Here is a 26183-nt window from a genome sequence, read left to right as displayed (position 1 = left end):
GCACAGGACTATCGGGATTCGACTGTCGATCAACGGAAATGTGTCAGCTCTTCGGTTGAATCACATTTCTGCTACGTTAGGTCGATGGTCGTCTCCACAATCGCCGTCATCGAGATGAACAGCGAAACGAAATGTGCAGCACATCACAGATGAAGGCTGGTGGGAGCAGTATTATGCTATGGGAGACATTCTCCTGCGCTTGCATGGGACCTCATTTGATGTCTTCCCTAAAGGCGATGTCATTTTTTAACAGTATAACTGTCCATGTTTTAGAGCCAGAACCATGCTACAGTGGTTTGAGGAGCGATATAGTGAACTCTCGTAGAGGTCTCAGTGACTAGGTGCACCTGATGTAAATCTTATGGAACCCATCTGGGTCACTATTGGGCATCATGGGTCAAATGACTCTAAGCACTATGGGACTTAACATCTGAGGCCATCAGCCTCCTAGAGTTAGAACTACGTAAACCTAATTAACCTAAGAACATCACACACATCCATGCCAGGCCGGCTTGGGCACCATCACCGCCTAGATACGCAAATCAGGGCCTGTTATTTACGCGAATTACACGACCTACGTGTGGACATTTAATACTGCATACCTCCAGAAACCTACCAACAAACTGTGAGATCCTCGATATGTAGTCTCAGTCGGGATGTTTTCGTTCCAAAGATAGACAAACAATATATTAAGCAGATGGCCATAATGTTTTGGGTCATCAGTCTTGAGCGCTTTTTTTCCTGCTTACTAACAAAAAATTTTTATAGAGTCAATAATATTTTAAGATGGGCTTAATTTTAATTGAAGTTAGTGACTTTGGCCATGAGCTAAGTAAAGTTGTCCATTTAGCTGAGTGGCAGAGGAGTAAGTAGCACCAGCAATGCAGGATTAGAGGAGGAATGTTTTACTGTTTATCTTCCAGTAATGACAACTCAGTCATGTGTGACACATACCATTTAGCTGCTATGCTATAAATTTTGACTGGGAGGTACAATGAGCATCTTCAAATGCAGTACTTGTATTGTAGAAAGTAACATTAAATTAAATAAGGTCATTGTAATACAATACAGTGATAAAAAGAAAACTGGCAGCCGGCTGGAGTGCCCGTGCGGTTCTAGGAGCTGCAGTCTGGATGCCTCAGAAAAGGCATATAGAGCAGCTTTGTACATTCGTACTGTCTTAGATGATCACATCGTAACCCATTTAGCCTGTAGCAAGAACAGACTTGCTCCTATTAAGAACGTGACATTGCCTCGACTCGAAGTTTTAGCGGCAGTAGTTGGGACCAGACTATTGTGTTACTTTTGCCGTGCAACAGACTTCAAAATTGCCCATGCGATATTGTGGACGGATTCTACAATAACACTAAGTTGGATTCGCTGTGATCCTAACAGATGGACGACCTTCGATTGTAATCGTGTAACTGGGATACAAACACATACGACTCCCATGCAATGGAAACACTGCTCAGGACCAGACAATTCTGCTGACCACCTCTCACGTGGACTCCTTGGCTACCAAATGAATCCTCTGGGTATTTGGTGGCATGGGCCGCCTTGGCTTACACGCCTTCCTGAATGCTGGCCAAACGATACTCCAACAATGGTACGACTTCCTCCCAAAGAAAAGAGGAAGAAAACCCAGAGCCAAGTCTTGTCGATATCTACGCCAACCAGCCTTCTGAACTTATTTAAATTCAAGTCATACTGGAAACTCAATTGTATCACAGCATGGACTCTCCGTTTCCTACACAACATTCGTCAGAAGAATAAATCTTCAGGAGAACTTACAGCCACCGAATTATCAGCTGCCAAAATGTATTGGACTCAAGTGGGCCACAGAGATTCCTACCCCAGCGAATTAAATGCACTTCGGAATAACTTACCACTGCCAAAAGAGTCAAAAATCGCACATACAATCCTTTCCTAGAAGATGGACTGATACGTCTAGGAGGCCGACTGCAGTGCACTAGCCTAAATAGGGAACAAAAACATCCTGTATTCCTTGACGGTTCCCACCACTTCACACAATTGGCTATTCGAGAGACACACATCTGCCTCCATCACTTTGGTGTTCGTTATTTATTTTATTTATTTATTTACGTCCTGAATCTTTGTGGTACATATATCATACCTTAGAAGTTGGACAAAATGACATTACATTAATATACTGTTACATTGAGTGTATACATTACATTTATAAATTGTTACATTTTTATATTTCTATATTGTTACATTACAGTTTTATATTGTTTCAACCAAAATTAACTTATTTTTCAAGGTACTGTGTTACTGAGTAAAAACAGTTTTCCAAGAGATATGATGTGACAGATTTTTTAAAGCTATGGATTTTGTTTATGGCCTTCAGGTTACTTGGCAGCTTATTAAACAAATGTGAACCTGAGTGATATACACCTTTCTTGCACAGTGTGGTATAACAATGATGCCTGTGTATGTCACTATTTGCCCGTGTATGGTGTTCATGTACAGATTTATTTTGAATAAATACATTTCCATTTTTTAGCATGCTTTTTTAGGAACATCACAACTTCTAGTATATAGATACATGGTAGGGGTAGAATCCCCATTTCTTTAAAGAATGGTTTGCATGATTTTTGGCTGTTAGCATTTTTCATTATCCTCACAATCTTTTTTTGTTTCCGGAATGTGGTTATGCAATGAGGAGAATTTCCCCAGAGTATGATGCCATGTCTTAATAGGGAGTGTATGCGAGCATAATACACCACTCTAACTGTTTCAGGACTTGTGTTGTTCCATATAATCCTCGTCGCATAAGTCATTTTGGATAGTTTAGAATTTAATGAAGTGATGTGGGAATTCCATTTAAGATTGTCTTGTAAGTAGATTCCAAGAAATTTTGTTTCAGTGACACTGTTAATTCTTTATTTTTCTATGGACATGTTTGGTTTTAATAGGTTTTTATTTTTTGTGTATGGAAGTGTAACACGACTGTTTTTTGAGGGTTTATCAGTAATTTATTCCTCATAAACCACTCTGTGACATTTTCATTTGTGACTTTAGCATTTAAACTCAGAGCCATTTCATTTTCACCTTCAATTAATATCCTTGTGTCATCTGCAAACAGCACTGGTTTGGAGTGTTGAACGTGTAGGGGGAAGTCATTTACGAAAATTAGGAAGAGAAAGGGACCTAAAATTGAGCCTTGTGGTACACCGTGGGTTAATGTGGAAGGTTTCGATTGATAAGCTTGGAATTCGTTGTTTCCCATGTGTTTTACCTCTGTTATCTGAGAGCGATTTTCTAGGTAGGATTTCAGCCACTCGTGTGGCACGCCTCTTACACCATATCACTCTAACTTTCTTAGGAGAATTTCATGGTCTATTAGATCAAATGCTTTTGTTAAATCCAGGAAAATCCCCGAAACATTTTTGTGATTATCCAATGAATTTAAAATATGACTTATGAGGCTAAAAGTGGCTGTTTCAGTACTGAAATCATATTTTTTTGTTAAAGAAATCAGTTAGTTGTAGCAGAACTAGTTTTTCAATGACTTTTGAAAAACCTGATAGGAGTGACACAGGCCTATAGTTGACCATCTGCTGCCGATCGCCCTTTTTGTAAAGGGGCACAACTTTTGCAGTTTTTAACTGTTTTAAGAAAATACCACTTGATAGTGAAGAATTGCATATATCTAGCAGTGGTGTGAGTATCTGTTCAGCTGATACTTTTATAATATAGTCTGGCACATCATCGACTACGGCTGCATATTTATTTTTTAATGTCTTTATGCTGTTTAACAGTTCTTCCCTACTTATTGGTTGGAGGAACATGGATGTATTTGTTACACTATTTGCAGAAGTATCCTGTAATATTTTGTTTGATGTTTTTCCCATTTGATCCTTCGTGGTTCGTGGTTAGCGATTAATTTTGGATCAGTGATCTTGCTGCCCGCCTGTGACAATACAATGTTTTTGTGTGTTTCCACCTTTCCAGTAAGTGTCTGTACCATATTCCACATTGTCTTAGCTTTGTTTGATGTGTCCATAATAAGTTTGTCATTTTCCCTTAATTTTGCTTCCCTTATTACACGACTCAGAGTTAACTTAAATTTTTGGAAGTAGTGAACAAATTCAGGGCTGCTTTCTCTTTTTGATAGCGCAAAAAGTTCTCTTTTTCTTCTACATGATACTTTGATCCCTGATGTAATCCAAGTTTTGGGTTTTCTGGGGCCTTTACAATTTTTTCTTTTTTTTTAAATGCAATTTCGAAACAATGTTTGTAAATTTCCATGAAATTATCCAGCTTTTCATCTGTGCTGTAACTGTTGTAGATTTTATTCCACGAGTGGGTACTTAGCATATGTTTGAAGTGCTCAATATTTTGCATGCTGAATTTTCTCTTGTAGATAACACTTCCATTCCTAGACAAATCAACACTTCCGCATACGGCAAGTAGCTGTGCATTGTGGTCACTGTAGCCGGTATTAAAGTTTTCTGAGGTGTGCATGTCAGTGTTTACAAAGATCTTATCAATAAGTGTAGCACTAGTTTTTGTTACGTGTGTAGGGGAGTTTATTTTAGTGCAAAGGTTATATTCTTGAATAATATTAAGGAATTTTTCTCTTTGGTGGCTCTGTGTTAAGAGGTCAATATTAAAATCGCCACACAGAACTATAGTTTTGCAAGTATTTTTAAGTTTCCCTAGTGCAAGGTCAAGTTTTTTTAAAGAAAATATTTACATTGCTGTTGGGTGATCTGTAAACACACATTATTATAGTTTTTCCTGATGTTATTTCAATAGCTGAGGCTTCAAAGTGTTTTTCGCTTCCTAACTGATTTACACAGTCTATTATCTTATAGTCTATGTTTTCTTTTACATAAATGCAGCTTCCTCCAAGCTTTGATATTGATCTGCAAAAGTAGTTTGCCAGAGTGAAAACGGTTATGTTTGAATACTGTAAATGGTCCTTCTCTAGCCAGTGCTCACAAAAACATAAAACTGATACCTCCTTCCACTCATTCCTAAGAAGCACATTTATTTCTTCAAGTTTGTTTGGTAGGGACTGTACATTTTGGTGAACGACTTTTAAAGTGTATGTATAAGTTTGTTCTGTAACACATTCCCCTGTGGCATCCTCACCTACTCTAAAAACCGTCTACCTGTCCCTTGGTGTGTGTTTCTTCCCAGCCATTTATCTAATGTGTTTTGGCCCATTTTTGTGTTATTCGTTCTTTCCTTGGGTTTCATACTTCCTTGTGAGTCAATTTGGACCCCTTTAACATGTTCTACTTTGTTTTTTGAGCTTTCATTGCCTGTTATGAGCCAATTATCGAACGTACTGGTACGTTTTCTAATGTAATGCTTCACAAAATTATATATTTTCTCTGCTAGGTATTGTTTACCAGCATAATTTAGATGAAGTCCGTGTCTGGTGTGCATGGATTTTCCAAGAGTGCTTACATCTATTACATTTGCATGCTCAAATATTCCACAAACATCCTTTATGTCAAAGTTCAACTTAATCACTAATTGATTCACACATGACCAGGAAGGTAGGTCATGCCTCTGTGGTTGGTTAATAACTAACACATTCGTGTGGATTGTCTGCTGCAGTACACATTTAAGAGCCATTTTTATTTCGTTGGCTTGATCCCTTGCAACATCGTTCGCACCTCCAAAAATTACCACGTGGTCTGATGGTCCAAAGTTTTTACAAGAGTTTTCAATTTGTTTTGGTACTTCCGAAAAACAAGCTCCTGGTTTCACGAAACCGATGACATTGTCGCTTGGTAAAAGGCTAGACACTTTTTTCTGCAATTTGACGACCGTGACTGTCGGCGAGTATAAGGACCTGTCGATCTTTTTTGCACAGTCTCAGCTGGTCGATATTGTTTTGTTCTGTGTTGTTTATCATAGCGGTACCCGAAATGGATGTTTCTGTATATTTTTTATTGTTTGAAACAGATGGGCATTCTTGGCTGATGCTATTTATTGACATACCGATATCTGGACAGTTTTCTCTACACAACACTGACTGTTCTTTACTGCTTGAACAAAGTGAACTTTTTTTAGTTATAATATTTGCGGTCTTAGCCTGGGAAATGTAGTTTTGTGCAAGACTTACGTTCAGGTTAGGTTTTGAACTCGTTTTCCGTATGTGGACTCTGTTCTTCTGATCGTTGTTTACGTTGCGGTTGGCAGGTTGCTTGAGGTTATGGTCTTCACATGCCCCATGGATGACTTCTTTCTCTCGCAGCTCTTGCAGTTGACTTCTTAAGGCGGAGACTAACTTTTGTAGTTCGTTGATTTCACTGTTTTTTACCGTTAACATGCGGCGATAATCGACACATTGGTCACAGGGATGAATAACTCGCATGTTTGCATGTGTGACTGTTTTGCTTTTCGATTTTGACCTGGTTACGATTTCGTTGGCATTTTTAACTATCAAATAACAACGGTGGCACATTCCAGGATTATCTAAACTAACTCTTACACATTCTTCACACGGAACATTTTCGTTATCGGCATAATTTACAGAGCGAAAATTTCGCGAACCTTTTATTTCCGCCATGTTTCGCGCTGTACTATCCAAACTGCGAACCGAATTTTGGAACCTTAGAGCTCATCAGTCCATCAAAAGAATCCTACACTCACGCCTCGCATGCAAGATCTTGAATCCATGAGGGCAATAGATCGAAGCACCACTGACACCTGAACGAGTTTCGCCTGCCAAACCATTTGCTGTAACCAGAATAGACTTTACTGGCCCACTATTCATGAAAGTGGGGAAGGAAACCCACAAGTCATATATTACTCTTTTCACATATGCTACCACACGAGCTGTACACCTCGAACTCTGTACAGACTTGTCAATGGACAAGTTTCTTATGGCACTTCAGCGATTCGCCAGAAGATTCGGACTACCCTACATTATGTATACAGATAACACAAAAACATTCCACACCACGAATATGGAACTTTCCCAACTTTTGAAGGCATTAATCAGCACAAAAACTTATCAGTTCCTCGCCCACCACGGTATTACTTGGAAATTCATTGTCTCTCAGGCAGCTTGGTGGGGAAGATGGTGGGAAAGAATGGTAGGCACTATAAAGCGTTGCCTACGGAAGTTATTGGGACTCGCAAAGGTCACTGGGGAACAACTGAACACTACCTTGATGAGTATTGAAGCCGCAGTGAACTCCAGGCCTATCACACCAGGAGATGACTCTGATGCACTCACACCTTCCCATTTTCTGACGGGAGAAAAACTTACGACTATTCCGACGGGACCAGAGCCTTCAGCGAACACGAATATAACAAAGTAATTCGGACTGAGACAGCAACTCTGTGACAGTTTTTGGAACCGTTGGATTAAAGAATACCTATTGGAGCTCCAGAACCACCATGAAGTTAAACGCCCATCGGGACGAGTCATCCCCTTTCGCCCTGGCGACATCATGTTGATCCAAGAGGACGCTCGTCCGCGACATGTGGAAGAAGGCCAGGGAAGAAAAGGTACTACCAGGAAGAGACGGCAGATTAAGGACGATAATACTCCGGACACCAGAAGGTCACATCATTAGTTGTCCAGTGCAGCTGGCCGTACCTTTAGAGGTCGACCAGGTTGGGGAGGATGTCACAGAGTGATGTACTTTGGGCAAGTGAGAGACTGTTTGTTTACTCTTAGGACAGTGTATCTTTGACATGTTGTATTGTATGTTCTGTGACTATCAAATAAAGTGTTGTTAGCCTGCTATTCGCTGCTGTACTGTGATTCACGAGACGGCATAATCTTTTGGGGAAACGCATCTGCTAGAAAAGTTGTTTTATATATCAGAAGAGAGTTGTAAGAGCCATAGAAAATGCTGCATCAAGCTCATGCAAGCCCTTATTCAAGAACCTACATATCCTTCCACTACCGTGTTTGTACATTTTACCTGTATGTATAACACAAGAAGAAAGCAGGACATACTTGTTCAACATGCACGGACAACACTAAAACAGAATGGACCACTACAAACTGGAAACAGACTATACAATAAGCTACCTACAAACATTAAAACAATAAAAGACACATCAAAATTTATAACTGCTCTCCAAAATATTTATTGCAAAAACGTTATTATAATATAGATGAATATCTTGAAAGATAAAAATTTATTGCCAAATACTAAAAAACATTGAATTACTTGGGTTAAATAAAATATATGGAAGCTGAACGTTCAGTTGTGATAATATTAAGTCTAAAACAATGTAAATATTCTTGTATGATTTAAAAACGTATTGTAAATAACAATGACTTGTCGAATATCATATAGTGTACCTTGTACAACAAATGATCAAAAGGACCAATAAAAGTGTAATGTTATTTAAGTAGTGTGTAAGTCTAGGGACCAATGACCTCAGCAGTTTTGGTCCCTTAGGAATTCACACACACATTTTGAGGTTCATATTGCTGCAGAGCAGTCAATACTGTTAAAGGTATTTTTTAATTTAAGTATATTGATAATATTTTTTTGCTTAGTCGTTGAGTGCAGATATTTATGTGAAATGGAAATTTATTGGTGGCCTTGCAGATTTAGAACTAATCTTGACGCTCATTAAAATCCTTTGTAAACGTAAGTGTTCGTTATTGGCGTCATCAGTGAGTAATGACAGTTCTGCACAGTAGTACAATGTTCGGTTACAAAATTAAATACCGTACTGCTAAAACGAACATATATTCACGGCGTCTGTGACCTAACAGAACGTTGACTAACTGAAAATAAAGACAAAGCTGAACTGTTGGGAAAAACTTTACTTTCTGTTGTATTGTAAACAACATAAAAATTTAGAACTAGTGCTCTTCGGAGTGCAATACGCCATGTATACTGCAGTGACGCCAGTTGCCAATGTAAATTGCGAAACATCGCCTTCGTAGTATAACTAGCTTATTAGCATATTTGATGTTCCTGAACGATTCCTACGAGATACACATTTCCATGTCCAACATCTGTGAGTCAGTTTTTTCTTCGTTAATGTCATTATACGCTCTTCGGCTAAAAGCTGCGCATCTCCCCTACGAATAATTTTACTTTTCGAATCTAGGAAATCACGTAAGAAGCCGTTTCCAACCCAGGTGTGTGGAAACAGCGTACGTGCGATGGTCGAGGTCGGGATCTACACGTGTAAGAAATTAATGGCTGAGGAAACCAGGCTTAACATGAACGGGACAGCGAAACACGGTTTCTGAAATTCGGCTTTCGTCTTTCAGGAGATGTTCGCATTTAAACGCAGCAAGTAACTAACCAAAGAGTTCAGTTAAATGATCCACAATCATGAACTTCAGTGCTTGACTCAACTGAAAGCCCTTGCCTTCTAAAATCGTTCGAAGAGCACAGAAAATGTAATTTATATCTTTATCATCCAGCTTTCTCTTCCACAAAAGCAGTTTCTTCCTAAAGGCTGAAATTTTGTCTGGCGGTTGCAAATCGTGAGTGCATACATCATTTTCACATAGAAGCCAACAAGAGTTACTGTGATAAGTTGGAGGAATGTGCTCAGCCTCTTATCAACGCACAAATCTTGAAAACATCTCGACTTAAGTGGTAGACTCTTAATGAAGTTTACCACTTCAGCTACTGAAGAACCTCATGAAGGGCAGGGCTCCTGCTTTCTGATGCCTCTGCTTCTTGGTGAATAAAAATGTGTCCAGATACCATGAGTAGCTTCTTTAGAGATCAAAACTTACAATCATTGTAAAAAGAGATCTGTGGATGAATAAAGCTACTACTGCTACTACTACAACTTGTAGTGTTCTTTGACAAAGGCACACTTGGCAGCTCACTCACTCATCGTAATACCATGTCCAGAGCAGGTGGTAAAATGATGTCTTCCTCTATACGAGGTTTCTTTTTCTTTGCTACATGGTAGGCAACTTTGCAAGATGAAAGAAGAGACTTTGTAGTAACCATACCATGTTTAGTGAAAGTTTTCGTGTTCTGTCATTTCTTTTAGATTGTGGGGAAAAGTGTTCTCGTAGTTTGTTTATCCGACTACCATGATTTGTTTCCTAACGTCGTTCCATTTTTTTGGGAAGCATGCTATCAATAGCTTACACATGTGAATCGAATGACTCACTGTGGTCGTTCTTCCTTTAGTACTAGTGATGGGCTAAACTGCGATTTCCCGATATCAGTGATTTCTGTAAATGATACTTTTCAGTATCTGCTATTCTTAACTGTGATTTGTCGCAGTTAAGAGTCGCCGTTAAGGAACGTAGGTCGCGTATCCCTCCGCCACTGCTATTTCTGCTACTTCCGCGATTTCTGTGACTTCTGCTACTTTTGCGATTTCTGTGACTTCTGCGATTTCTGTGACTTCTGCGATTTCTGCGACTTACCACCGTATGAAAAAGTTACATGTGCCCACACAGAAAATTGCTTCTCAACAAATCTGTCATTGGCAAGTAAGTTTTACGTTTGTTCTTCCGTTGGCTTTAATTATGTATTAAAGAAACAACTGTGAAAATATTAATAGTGTAATTAATATGTAAGTAGCCATACAGTAGCGTAATAGTTCGTGTTTAGAAAATGAATTCTAACATTGTTATGTTCACAGGTACCCGAACTACATTTCAGTCACTCAGTAAATTGATAACTCAAAATATGATTGTCAACAGATCTGGAGAAATTGCCACTGCGTCTTTAGACCGTTTTCGTCAGACTAGAGGTTAGTTTCTAAGTGTTTTGATGGACTTAATTACTTCAGTGAGATCGTTCTTGCAATTGTGAAATATATCCCATTGAGTGGCTTTCATTACAGCAAATATTAGCAATCTGTCAATTATATTGCTTGTAATTAGTGACAGCACAAATTGTTTAATAAACCTTGTGATTTTGCAGACACAGTTCTGAGTCTTGATTACTGGTTGCTGTACGTATCTATCCACATCAAGGCTATTGAGAGAGACTCATGAAGATTCAAGACAGCTCTTAGAGGGTTTGCAGTTTAAAAGTGACATAATTGTGAAATAAGTGTGCAGATGAGCGATTAAACTGTGTTTTATTGAAGTTGTTATGCGATTTTAAAGGAATAATAAATGTTAAATACAGTGATTGAATAATGAAACTCTCATTTTCCACATGTTTTAGCCGTCCTATACCCGTAATTTTCCGCCACATATTTACTGGTAAACACTAGTTGAATAGTGACATGTCGCCGCCGCCGCCCCCCCCCCCCCCCCCTTCTCCACAATCTTGGTATAGAATATGCATTTTGAGGCTGTTGATATGAAAGTGGGAAGTACAGATCTTCCAGTTAAATCAGGAATAGCTTAAGTGCAGTACTTGAAAGTAACACAGGAAAAGCTTACTTATGTAGGTGGTTGTAGTGTCGGCAAAAAGTCCGTGTGTGTGAAGTTGCCATGTAGAACACCAGGGGCAAAACTTTTATCCCGAGTCTTGAACTGTGCCGGAATAAAAGTGAGACATTCATATGACTCAATAATGCTGTCTTCATTTCATTACACTTATAGAGATGTCTGAGTTGTGCTGTGTTAACATTGCAAAGTCCTGTAGACCTGTGAAGTATTAACCAAATTGTCATATTGGAAGCAGAATCACAATTGTTACGTTACTTTATATTTTCAGGAGAAAAAGGCAATGTTGCTTCTTATTAACATAATACATTCAGAGTCACAGCTGTGTTTGACCAATCATAACTGACGCTGAATGTGCATGTCTTCATATAAAGTGAAGGGCTTATTTCAATTACCTCCAGTTTTCTGTCAATAATGTTTCTGAAATTAATGATCCAAACAAACATTAATAAAGGTTCATTTCTAGCAAGAAGCTATATGCTTGAATATTTCTGGTATCTCAACTGTAGATTTTTCAGCGCTCATTTAACTTTACGACTCCGTATCTCAAAATGAACAAAAATGGACTTGTACCACTAATGAAATAAGTCCTTCATACGCACACACAGCACACCGATCTCGTGAGGCACAAGGCTCTTATAACGAAGTACGTACGTCATTCAACAGATGGCACTAGGAAAAGAATGTTAACTGCGCTTTTTACTTGCTACTTGTGACTCTTAGTTGCGATTTGTCACGGAAATCGCAGTTTGACTCGACTGACCAAGCAAATTGTCAGAATTCCGAACAGGTCGACTGGCGAACGTGTGTTATGTACCACACGGCTGCGTGCAACCCATAGACCCTTACAGTACAGAAGTATACGTTTATTAAAATTCAAGTAACTGTTGTCGTACTTCCAGCATTTTCGTCTCTCCGTATCTTTAGAACTGCACGATACATTTGAAACACTGCATTTTGTACCTACATGAAAAATTTACGATGCTGACAGAGAAGCAGTAATCACAGAAGACAAACAACGATTAAAAATATCTGCACTTGGCAAAACTTACCTTTATATTGATTGTTACTGAAGAAAAACAAATGAATGACATAATACGATTCACCTGCCATGTACCACAGTGCTGTATTAACAATACTTATTTGCCAGCTAGCTAGACATACGACTGCTAGTGCACATGTCGTTCCTCAAGTCAGAAAGCAAATAAACAATTGTTATTTGTAACCTATAGGAACCATAAACCAATGACGTTAGCTTTTAGAAGCCCGAGAAGGTTGTTCTCGCAGGCAGTTTCGCCAGCTAGAGTTCATGTGATGTGCCTCAACTCTACTCAGATCATTCATGCCCAAAATTCTATTAAAGTAGTATTTGACAGCGATCATAACCTTACCCATCCCAGCGCAAAAGCCAGTGACAGAGGAATTCGTGTGGCCCAGCATTAAAAAAGACTGTCATCAGTGGTTGAGCATGTCTATCACATGTCAGCAGTGCAAAGTCGGCACACATATGCAGAAGCCAGAGTGAGAATTTCCTGAAGCAACAGGCCATTCCTTCCATGTACACATAGATCTTGTGTGCCCCATTCCACCATCAGAAGGATACTGATATAATATATTCACGGCTATTGATAGGTACATTCTTTGGGCAGAGGCGACACCAGAAATCTCCATGGAAACAACAGCAAGAACTTTTTAAATGATGCGAGTTTCACCTTTCGGCTGTTCAACTCGTGCCACTATTGATCAAGGGCATCAATCTGAGTCTACGTTGTTGCTCAAACTGTCTAATTTGTGTTGGTTCCAACACCACCATATGACCAGCCAGCAAGCCGCAAGGAACAGGATGGCAGAGCACTGGCATAGGACGTTAACACTGGGCCTCCACACAACTTTCAAACCAAATGTTGGAGCAACAACAGCAGAAATTGATTATGAGGAGACATTACTTCTGCCATTGGAGATTTACTTACTTATTTATTTATTTATTTATTGGCACAACAACTGTCAGTTTAACCAGAGCTGTCGTGTTTATTGCGACAAGTCAAGACAGAAATCTCTAAACTATGCCCTTCACTAGCACCCTGCTGTGGAGGCCAGAAAATTTTCATTCACAAGAATCTCAATGTGTTCACATGTGACGCTAAGAAGAGATGCAGTGGACCCATTATTACAACTGCCAAGTACTCAAACAGAATTAATATTCAGTCTAAATAATGTGCAATGTGTTATCATTAATGGTATCATTGGTCATTGGAAGGATCAAACCAGCACATTCTAGACGCCAGACATTCCTTCACAATGGCAGGAAACCTGGAACTTGTAATCTTACCCTCCCAGCAATCACTATTAAAATTCTCTGTCTCTGCACAAGTTTTGAAAGCTTCATGAGGCATAAGATATAGAAAAGAAAAACTTTTTACTTGTCTTCATTTCTCTTGTTTTTGGGTGGAAGGAAACATTCTTGAGTCTGAAATTTTGATTTTTGTGTTCCTGCTGAAGTGAATAATTGACGAAATGTTTTCTGTTATATCACACTGACTTCACAATCCTCATTTCCATTAAACCATCAATTACACTTTGTAGTGACAAAAAACAGAAGAACACATGTGTTTGCATCAGAGGCATGCCCACTACTACCGTACATTCTGCGGTACTAACAACATTCCAAAGAGTTTACTAAGCAAAAGAGTCTACAAACTTTCCTGACAAAAGAAGAATCTTTATTAATTTATATCATTATTTTGTAAATGGATCCAGAAATAAATTTAATAATTCACATTAGATTGTGCAATTGGTAATTTATTAATTTTAAATGTGCCAGATATTTTGTAATTTCAAATATTTCTAAAGAAGAATAATTTTAACAGTACATACAGAGCGTAACAAATTAATTTCTTTTTACACATTTTAGTCTGAAATATAATACACTGTAGACAAAATCAAATGAAATTCTTTTAGTTAAACAACTGAAATAATGTTCACCTATACAAGAATAAATAGTGTAAATGGTATCGATTATTCCTATAAAAAATGTAATGTTAGAGAAGGGTGTCCCATTACAGCCACCGCATTAGTGGCTTCAAACCAGTCCATTAGTTGACCTTCCACAAGAATCACCGGAGACACCAGGAGGAGGACCAACAATGTAGATAACTCCCATCTGCGCAGTTCAGAAAAGCTGGTGGTGGAGGGAAGATCCAGATGGCTCAGGTAGTGAAGCAGCCACTGAAACCAAGCGTGTTATGTTCAGCTGCACGTTGTGCCGCAGGGTGGTCTACTTTGCTCTTTGACACAGTTTGGCAGTGGCTGTTCATCTTGGTGGACTGCTGGTTGGTCGTCATACCAGTATAAAAAGCTGTGCAATGATTGCAGCAGAGCTGGTAAATGACATGGCTGCTTTCACAGGTGGCCTGGCCCAGGATGGAGTAGGATAAACCTGTGACAGGACTGGAATAGGAAGTGCTGGGTGAGTGGACTGGGTAGGTTTTACAGCTGGGTCTTCCACAGGCATATGATCCTTGTGGCAAGGGGTTGGAATTGGGAGTGGTATAGGGACGTTGTTGAGGTTGGTTGCCTTTAGTTGCTTGTGCTCTAGCTCCGGATTAAAATAAAAAATAAAATAATAATAATAATAATAATAATAATAATAATAATAATAATAATAATTTCTGACATGGTCTCCTTAAATTTGTTGTGATGTTGAAACGTGATTTGCAGAGAGAATATATTCTCACCTGTCCTAACTTGTTACAAAACCAAATACATATTGTACTACAAAATAGTTGGATGAGCTCAGAACCACAAGAACCAACATGGCCATTCCGTGCATCACAAAACCAGATATTTCTATAGCCACTAAGTCAATTTGAACAGAGAAAACTGGAGCAGTAAGATGTCATTTACTTATTCATTTGTACAACCAGCATCAAGCAATTGGAGAGATTTCATGTTAGGCGACTATCTTGGCCGTGAGGTTGTAATGATAACTTAATCCTTATACCTTGGCCTAATCATGCAATAGTGTTTTTGTCATTTGATCTCTTGCTCTTCATGGCTACACTTAATGTGTATACCGAGCGAGGTAGCGCAGTGGTTAGCACACTGGACTCGCATTCGGGAGGACGATGGTTCAATCCCGTCTCCGGTCATCCTGATTTAGGTTTTCCGTGATTTCCCTAAATCGTTTCAGGCAAATGCCGGGATGGTTCCTTTGAAAGGGCACGCCCGATTTCCTTCCCAATCCTTCCCTAACCCGAGCTTGCGCTCCGTCTCTAATGACCTCGTTGTCGACGGGACGTTAAACACTAACCACCACCACCACTTAATGTGTACAGTAGCTGTGTTTGCAAGACCACCTTAACTGTTGCAAATTCAATATCAGGCATGCTAGAAAGGACACAATATGATTACTGCACAAAGCCGGGAAGAAAAGCTTTAATTCTGTGATTCTTTGAACTTCTAACATTCCACACTGCAGCTCAATACCTCTGCCTTCTCTTATTGTCAGCTGGATGCTAATCTTTCTCCAGAAACCAGCAGAAATGGACCATTCTCGTAAATTCAGTTAATAACTTAGTGGCCTTGGAATAAAAGCACCTCTATCAGTTATATAACTGTAGATGATGATTCATTCTCTACCTTTGACTCCACTATATTTGAACCATTTATATGTATACAGAAATTATGTCAGTCAGCACAGAGATATATTGTTCCTTCTTTCTCTGGCTGCATTTAGCTGAAAACTACTGTGTTACAGAATTTGGATCATGGTAGTACATTGTTTCTTAAACATTGTAGGATCTTTGACATAGTCCTGTTAATCTTACGCAGGCAACTTAGTGGTTATTATGCCAAGGTAGAAAGCTCGACAAAGACTCTTTACTAGCTAGTACATTTGACATTTAATAACACAATTGGTTCTGTTTTTGGCTGGCCCTGAGCACTATGGGACTCAACATCTGAGGTCATCAGTCCCCTACAACTTAGAACTACTTAAACCTAACTAACCTAACGACATCACACACATCCATGCCCAAGGCAAGATTCGAACCTGCTACCGTGGTGGTCGCGCGGTTCCAGACTGAAGCGCTTAAACCACTCAGCCACACTGGCCGGCAGTTCTGTTTTTGATTAGGTTTATTTTACCAGCGGTAGCTGGAGAAACCAGTGTTAGCTGAAGAAAAAAGTAATAGGAAAGTGCCAAGTGCAGATTGGGCAGTAGAGGCTTACTGAATGAAGGGTATCAACAGCATGCTTAAGAAATTGATTGAAGCAGGGCAGACAAGTGTCTAAGACATGTATGTTGGGAGGTCACCAAAGCAGTTGCTGTGAGTGGATTTGGAAGAATTATAAGAAGGGTGAGACATTTCTGGATAAGACAGATAAGTTGGTATGTTACTTTTGAGTAGTTTTCAGTATGGTTGAGCTGGCACAATGAATCTGCTTGAGGTAGCTTCTAATAATAAAGGTAGCTGTGTGCCTGTTTTTGTATTCATATAGCATATCAGTGTGTGAACAGATGTATTTATAATCCAGAATGAGATTTTCACTCTGCAGTGGAGTGTGCGCTGATATGAAACTTCCTAGCAGATTAAAACTGTGTGCCTGACTGAGACTCGAACTCAGTACCTTTGCCTTTCGCGGGCAAGTGCTCTACCATCTGAGCTACCGAAGCACGACTCACGCCCAGTACTCACAGCTTTACTTCTGCCAGTATCTCATCTCCTACCTTCCAAACTTTACAGAAGCTCTCCTGCGAAGCTTGCAGAACTAGCACTCCTGAAAGAAAGGATATAGCGGAGTCATGGCTTAGCCACAGCCTGGGGGATGTTTCCAAAATGAGATTTTCACTCTGCAGCAGAGTGTGCACTGATATGAAACTTCCTGGCAGATTAAAACTGTGTGCCCGACCGAGACTCGAACTCGGGACCTTTACCTTTCGTGGGCAAGTGCTCTACCATAATGAATATTTATAATGAATGCCATGGCTGTTATGGACATAAAAATGAATCATAACTGTTAAAGTGCTACTATTATAGTTTCTCTTATGTTTAGCTTCCATCCTTAAGTTTGAATCTTGTCATCAGTGAGGTCAATATCTAGAAATGTTGGGTGGTACATAGAAAAGGAGTGATCAAACTTATCATTTGTGTTCACTCACCATTCCATGTATCCCATTAAGAGTAGGGGGGGGGGGGGGGGGGGGGCACTAACAAAAGAAAATCACATTGTAGCAACTTTATCTGTATATTGAATTAGCAGTAAACTTTCACCTTTACTGTTTAATAGTATATCTGCTTATGCAAGTTAAGTGTGACCTTGAGAAGTAGAAGGAAAGCTTCTCATTTGAAGTTGGGGGGGGGGGGGGGTCCTACTGCTTAACCAGTTATATTAAATAACTGATGTATACAAGTATCTTTTGTTGGTAGCTTAATATTTATTTGGTGATTGCATTAGTATTTGGTTACTTAGACGTGTAACAATACAGGTCTATTGATAATACCTACTATTTATCGTACAGCCTTACAATGAGTCAGAATGAGAAAAGGAGTTGAAGGCCCCTGGACTCCAAGAACTACCTAATGAAGTGACCTGTGTAAATATTGGAATAAGAGAATGCTATCACGGTTCTCACAACCATCTCTAGGTCTGTTTGCATGCTTTCTTCTCAAAGAAGGGATAATATATTGCACATGAAACATGTTCCTATCTCATGACACTGAGATTTCATTGTTGATTTCACTCTTCTCGTAATTTGCTGTGTTCCACTTGTGTGATTTACCTTTCAATAGTACCATTCCGTTCAAACCATTCCTCTTTTCACCAAAAGAAAGTTCGTAATTTTATATTGTGTCAATGTGAAGCTGTCTGCTGTTGCCTGACAAACACCGTGTTTCTGAACCGTTAAGGTGACCCTCAATTGCTTTAAAGACACTCCTTGACATTTTTCTAATTTTTTCGTGAACTATGACTGATCAAAATTATGATCCACCTTTGCTGTAATATTATCCCCATGTTCCTCATCACCCTCTTGCATCAGACCATATGTGTTTGGAAATCTATGCTGCCTGCTGTTAGACAGTTGTTATTCATCTTCAGCAAGTGCAGTCCAATAATTTGTCAATTGACTGCAAAGCCTTTAGTTTCATATTCAACAGTCTGGTGCTCCAGTGCATGAAACCTTCCCTTTTCAGGTCCTCTGAAAGTTGGGCATGTATATTGTCATTATACAGTCTAAATATGAAATTATGTACTCCAAAATCTATTATGTAATGTGGCTATCTGTATAGGAGAATTCTTGAATATGCAGAGTGTATGTGTTTATGTCTGGGATCTCCTCCCAAACCCCCTGATTGATTTCATACAAATTTGGCACAGAAACAGCAGGCCTCAAGAGTATCAGCAATGTGGGGTTTATAACCTCCTAGCTCCAATAGGAGCAGAGATACAGTCAAACCTGTGTTCTTAGCAGCCCCTGGCATATAGGCTGCCCTGCCTGACAGCCATGTTGTGTGGAGACAGTATGGGCCAGCCAAATCACCCTGCTTCACAGGGCACCCTACATGTCAAGGGCAAGGTTTTCTGGCCGCAACATGTAGGCTGCTTTGCCTGACAGGCATGTTGTGTTGGAATAGTATCAAACTGCTTCACATGGCAGCCTGTGCATCAAGAGCAAATAATGATTTTCAAGTTGCTGATGTGCAGTCTGCCCTGTAACAGACATGCTCTGGGAACAGTATGAGCCTTCTTTATTGAAGTTTATTGCAGGTGCTATATGTGTCATTGAGCATGGCTGAGGACAGATTGAGATGGATAGAGGAGGGAATGGACAGAGCACAGGGGAGGGGGAACTGGATAGATGAAGGAAGGAGTGGGACATGCATGAAGCAGGTGAAAGGAGAGGGGGGATGAAGATGGAAAGAGAGAAGGGGAGGAGGGAATTGACAAAGAGAAGACGAGGAGGAGACAGACACATAAAGATGAGAGTATAACATTACTGCCAGCAATTATGTGAAATTCACTTTATATTCTGTATGTGATATTCAAGACTATGAACTGTTACATAAAATTATTCTAAAAACTTTATCTTTCACAGTAACATTATAACAAATCTGAGGCCTGATACTCTTTTGTTTAATCTCAAATACTTTTGCCAAAATCAAAGATGATAATAAAACTGTTACCTTTCATTTACTTTTGAAATTACAAAATAGCTGTGACTCACAGTTAGCTTGGAAATAATTTCTTTGCTATTTTATTATCAGTGAAAAGAAGTTTACTTTCATAATAATTGCACTCAGAAAAATTAGCGGACTTCCAGAGAAGCAAATGACTGCAGGCTCTAATGATTGTAACATGCAAATACACCGATAAGCCAAAGAAACTGGTACACCTGCTTAATAGCGTGTAGAGCCCCCCATGAGTGTGCAGAAGTAGTGCCACAATAGGATGTTCCAGGCAATCAACTAATGTCTGAAGTAATGCTGGAGGGAACTGACAATATGAATCCTGCAGGGCTGTCCATAAATCCACAAAAGTACGAGGGGGTGGAGATATCTTTTGAACAATACATTGCAAGGCATCCCAAATATGCTCAATAATGTTTCATGTCTGGGGAGTTAGGTGACCAGCAGAAGTGTTTGAACTCAGAAGAGTGTTCCTAGAGCCACTCTGTAGTTATTCTGAACATGTGGGGTGTCACATTGTCCTGCTGGAATTGACCAAGTCCATCGCAGTGCACAATGGAAATGAATGGATCTGGATGATCACACAGGATGCTTACGTAAATGTCACCTGTCAGAGTCATATCTTGATGTATCAGGGCTCCCGTATCACTCAAACTGCACACACCCCACACCATTACAGAGCCTCCGCCAGCTTGAACAGCCCCTTGCTGACATGCAGGGTCCATGGATTTATGAGACTGTCTCCATACCTGTACATGTTAATCAGCTCAATACAATTTGAAACAAGACTTGTCCGACCACGCAACATGCTTCCAGTCATCGACAGTCCAGTGTTGGTGCTGACGGGCCCAGGCGAGGTGTGAAGCTTTGTGTGCGCAGTCATCAAGGATATATAAGTGGGCCTTCAGCTCTGAAAGCCCATATCAATTATGTTTCATTGAACAGTTTGCACACTGACACTCGTTGATGGCCCAACATTGAAACCTACAGTGATTTGTGAAAGGAATGCACTTCTGTCATGTTGAACGATTCCCTTCAGTCATCATTGGTTCCATTCCTGCAGAGTCTTTCGCCAGCTGTAGCGATGTCAGAGATTCGATGTCTTACCAGATTCCTGATATTCACAGTATACTCATGAAATGGTCATATGGGAAAATTCCCATTTCATCGTTGCCTTGGAGATGCTGTGTCCCATCACTCATTCGCCGGCGGTAACACTATGTTCAATCTCACTTAAATCATGATAACATGCCATTGTAGCAGCATAACTGGTCTAACAACTGCACTAGGCACTTGCTGTCTTATTTAGGCAATGCCATATGCTGCCTGTTTACACATCTCAGTATTTGGATACGCATGCCTATACCAGTTTCTTTGGTGCTTCAGTGTAGTAATTACACACAAAATGGCTTTTAAAATAATGACAAACAAAATGAAACACTTCCTTATTTAATTTCCTCATTTTTTATGAATGAAATCTATTTTTCTTTTAGTCTAAATGGAGCTGGTGTCCGGAATGCTCTTCCAGGTGTAGGAAGGCAAGGGTTATTTACCTAATATGAGTATCTTAAATAAAATGCATCTCAGTCAGTATGTACCCAGTATACAATTAATAAAATACAGCTGAAGCCTCACCAGATCAATCTCCTTCACAGTTGATGGCTTCACTTCATTGATGACTTACCACGAAAGTTTGTGCCATATTTCCCTGCATATGTGAAGCTCCAGCTATCTTGGAGAATGCCAGTAATTTTGATGTTTATACAAAAACTACAACTTTGATTATAAACTGATCCTGTATTTTGACAGATTTGGGGGGAAATCTTGCCTTATAGGAAGGTATATATGAATATATTGTTTAGGGCTACTTTTGATAGATGTTTTGCCATTATATATATATATATATATATATATATATATATATATATATATATATATATATATATATATTTTGTACTGTTACATCAGTATCTAGAGTAATGATCAAACCAAAATTGTAAATTTGTAATGAAAGTGCAAAAAGTGGCAGCAATAACATTCAAATCAACAATCGTGTCCCTAAGCATAGTGGGATGTTCACATGGTGGCAGCATCATGCTGACACACCAATACCAGCTTTGAAAATCACAGCTCCACAAAAATTGCACCATGAAAGACAGCATTTCATTATTCAGTTTCTGTGTAGGAAGAGTGTGAAACCTATTGAAATTCATCATAAAATTAATCTCCATGTTTATTTATTATAGTAGAAAGTGCACAAGTAGAGTGATTGAATTTCACAAACGGTACATGGCTCATGCTTCTCACTCGGGTCAGACACCTCTCTTTGTACACTCCTGGAAATGGAAAAAAGAACACATTGACATCGGTGTGTCAGACCCACCATACTTGTTCCGGACACTGCGAGAGGGCTGTACAAGCAATGATCACACGCATGACACAGCGGACACACCAGGAACTGCGGTGTTGGCCGTCGAATGGCGCTAGCTGCGCAGCATTTGTGCACCGCCGCCGTCAGTGTCAGTCAGTTTGCCGTGGCATACGGAGCTCCATCGCAGTCTTTAACACTGGTAGCATGCCGCGACAGCGTGGACGTGAACCGTATGTGCAGTTGACGGACTTTGAGCGAGGGCGTATAGTGGGCATGCGGGAGGCCGGGTGGACGTACCGCCGAATTGCTCAACACGTGGGGCGTGAGGTCTCCACAGTACATCGATGTTGTCGCCAGTGGTCGGCGGAAGGTGCACGTGCCTGTCGAACTGGGACCGGACCGCAGCGACGCACGGATGACCGCGAAGACCGTAGGATCCTACGCAGTGCCGTAGGAGACCGCACCGCCACTTCCCAGCCAATTAGGGACACTGTTGCTCCAGGGGTATCGGTGAGGACCATTCGCAACCGTCTCCATGAAGCTGGGCTATGATCCTGCACACCGTTAGGCTGTCTTCCACTCACGCCCCAACATCGTGCAGCCCGCCTCCAGTGGTGTCGCGACAGGCGTGAATGGAGGGACGAATGGAGATGTGTCGTCTTCAGCGATGAGAGTCGCTTCTACCTTGGTGCCAGTGATGGTCGCAGGCGTGTTTGGTGCCGTGCAGGTGAGCGCCACAATCAGGACTGCATACGACCGAGGCACACAGGGCCAACACCCGCCATCATGGTGTGGGGAGCGATCTCCTACACTGGCTGTACACCTCTGGTTATCGTCGAGGGGACACTGAATAGTGCACGGTACATCCAAACCGTCATCGAACCCATCGTTCCACCATTCCTAGACCGGCGAGGGAACTTGCTGTTCCAACAGGACAATGCACGTCCGCATGTATCCTGTGCCACCCAACGTGCTCTAGAAGGTGTAAGTCAACTACCCTGGCCAGCAAGATCTCCGGATCTGTCCCCCATTGAGCATGTTTGGGACTGGATGAAGCGTCGTCTCACGCGGTCTACACGTCCAGCACGAACGCTGGTCCAACTGAGGCGCCAGGTGGAAATGGCATGGCAAGCCGATCCAAAGGACTACATCCAGCATCTCTACGATTGTCTCCATGGGAGAATAGCAGCCTGCATTGCTGCGAAAGGTGGATATACACTGTACTAATGCCGACATTGTGCACGCTCTGTTGCCTGTGTCTATGTGCCTGTGGTTCTGTCAGTGTGATCATGTGATGTATCTGACCCCAGGAATGTGTCAATAAAGTTTCCCCCTCCTGGGACAATGAATTCATGGTGTTCTTATTTCAATTTCAGGAGTGTATTAAGAAAACACTACAGTTAAAATGTCTCAAGATAGGTGGCCCACCCAGCAACTCTGTTATTGAAATGATGTGATTTGTTTGTGTGTTTGAACAATGTATTCATCAAATTTAGCAAGGGAATAGTGCCAACCTTACAAACATCATCATTGGAGTCAATAGCCAAGAAGTACCGTCTTAGTTGCTGATATCCCCTCTGGGATGGGCCCTTTAAGACCTATGTTTATGTTAAATGTGCCAACCATCACTAATATCTCATTTTAACAGCTGTAATCCACTTCATGATAAAAAATTCTCTTTCTGTAGCCCTTTGTCCCACTGGGTGTAGCATCTGCTATCTGATGCATGAGTTAGTTGAATACACCAATATCTTGCCGATACTGATTTTTTTTCCACTCTCTCTTAGATCTCAGCATGGGATTTTAAGAAGCCATTGGGGTGAAAATGGTGCAGTTCCTGAAAGAACAAAGTGACTGCTGCTCCCATGTAACATATCAGAACATGCACTTTCTTTGTGTTATAGGATGTCTTCAATATAAATGAATGTTGTTTTGTATAATTAATGTTGTAAATTAATACAATATTAATATATGTTGACAATAAAAAATTTGAATAAGTGTGATGTATCCAGAATGAGATTTTCAATCTGGAGCAGAGTGTGCGCTGATATGAAACTTCCTGGCAGATTAAAACTGTGTGCCGGACTGAGACTCGAACTCGGGACCTTTGCCTTTCGCGGGCAAGTGCACTTGCAAGTAGAGCATTTGCCCGCGGAAGGCAAAGGTCCCGAGTTTGAGTCTTGGTCTGGCACACAGTTTTCATCTGCCAGGAAGTTTCAAGTCTGATCTAGTCCTTAATGTCCTGAGTGACCCTGCTCGACTATGTAAACATTTTCTTGTAGAGAGTAAGATAGTGTATGAAAATGTAATAATGTAACAGCTTCAACTCATACAACATTATTCTCTCTACAATATTAAACCACATCTCTCTGGCCTTAAAACTTGTTCCTGGGTAGTGACATGTAAATAAATAGCATAATTTGTTACTTTCTGGTTGCTGCAAATTTTTGACTGTTATTTTACACTTGCTATCTGAGACTCTCACTTTATACTTGTTTTTAGTTGTTATAGTAAGATTTGGCTCTGTGTTTTCAAAATCTCAGTGACTAGCATGATGCGATGTAACTAATCTGATTGATGATGATCACTGCTGCAGTTTCTCAGTAACACTGACGTATAACCATCTTATTTTCTGAAATATGTTGTCTTCATAACTAGTGTGTTAAATAAAAAACACAAAATAATTGATTTAAATTTGACTTATTTGCACTTTTATTATTGTCAACACACGTTTTGGTGATGATCACCGACACTCCTGTTTATATTTCACAAAGCCCAAAGATCATGTTAGTAAATAAACTCTGTGATCCTTATCAGTGGCAACATTTTTCATAATCAGTTCCATAACAAACTCAGCAGTCATGATTCTACATGTTAGGATTGCCATAGTTCGCAACATTACCAGCTACTACAAAATTATCAATTCACTGATAATGTTACTCTTGTGAAAGGATTTTAATTTTCACCATTATCACATGTAATGAAAATGTAGCAGACTGTTTTCACTTCCTGAAACTTTTCTATTCAAAGGAAGCAGCAGGAAAACCAATGGAAATTGAATTAAGATTCTATTATTAGTAAAGTAAACTGTAATTAATTCTAAGGAAAATGGTCATCAGCAAAGCTGTACAATGTTCTTTCACTGTTCATGAAGAAATTTAACAATTGGTGTGGACTTCACTTGATACTGAAATTCTGTTATGCAAGTACGACACGAGACATCACCACACTTTAGCCACTAATGTTCCACTGGTTTGGCATGAACAGGAAAGATAGAGAATTAAAGCGTTTTTGCAATAAGTAGCTCTTGGTAACACTTACTGTGTTTTAAAGTAGAACGCTAATGGTCATTACCAATAAATGAGTACGGTACTAATGGTGGAGTGCTACTACCTTGACCATGAGGATCTTTTATCAGTTTAATTATTGGGAAATACTGTCACTGAAATGGTATTCAAATCTTTACGCTATTTGTTCTGACTACTGTTTGTTTTAGCTGGGAGCATACACTTCCTTATACTCGATAGGGCACATGTAAGACATGAGATCCCTGACTCTGTTGTAGTTTGAATAGTGGTAGCCAGTTACGTATTATAATGCGCTAATGTTATGAAATTGGAAGTTACACTTCATTAGTATGGTAGTTGTAATTTAGAAAGCAAAGCTGACTCAACAATTAGTATTGGGGGAAAGGGGGGGGGGGCAGAAACTAATCTTATCAGTAGCTCAGATCAAAGCTGGACAATTCAGTCAAAACAGAACATGAGAAATGCAAAATAGTACACACATGAAAATACAGACACTGTTGCTTACAGATCTGTTTAGTAATTATTCCTTATGCTCCTGTTTCTGAGCTAGTGAATCGTTCTGAATGATTGCAGTTTTACACTAATAATTTAAATGCTGTTTTGACATTTAAGTAAGAATGACATTTACACAAAATACTTTAGAACATTTTTTTGCAAATGTACATTAGTGAAACTTTAACTGTCCCTCATGAAAAACATATGAAGTGCTTCAGAAACAAAACTCACTGAATGGTTGAGACATCTACTCCTCCGCAAATGTTATTAAATGTTGTTATAGAAATCGGTCATTTTTCTGATTCAAAGGAACAGGATACTCTGGAATACCACAGCTCTTAGAACTGGCCCCTTTATAGATAAATGACTAAAAATAATATGAGCACTAAACATAAAGTTCAAACAACACAAACTTATTACTGAATAAGAAACCACGTGACTGGCCCATGCAATTATACAGTACTCAACTGATTATTTAA

General features: G+C 39.9%; 1 long non-coding RNA gene across 1 annotated transcript; it reads left to right on the top strand.

The window, feature by feature from the left end:
• Positions 1–9956: 9956 nt before the first annotated feature.
• LOC126280905 (uncharacterized) lies at positions 9957–11053 on the top strand. Its single transcript, XR_007551220.1, has 3 exons — positions 9957–10432; positions 10585–10695; positions 10869–11053. It is a non-coding gene; the product is annotated as an uncharacterized LOC126280905 (long non-coding RNA).
• Positions 11054–26183: the final 15130 nt, after the last annotated feature.

The sequence above is a fragment of the Schistocerca gregaria genome, chromosome 1 (assembly GCF_023897955.1).
Source record: "Schistocerca gregaria isolate iqSchGreg1 chromosome 1, iqSchGreg1.2, whole genome shotgun sequence".
Taxonomy (NCBI): domain Eukaryota; kingdom Metazoa; phylum Arthropoda; class Insecta; order Orthoptera; family Acrididae; genus Schistocerca; species Schistocerca gregaria.
This window is presented reverse-complemented; position numbering and strand designations above follow the sequence as displayed.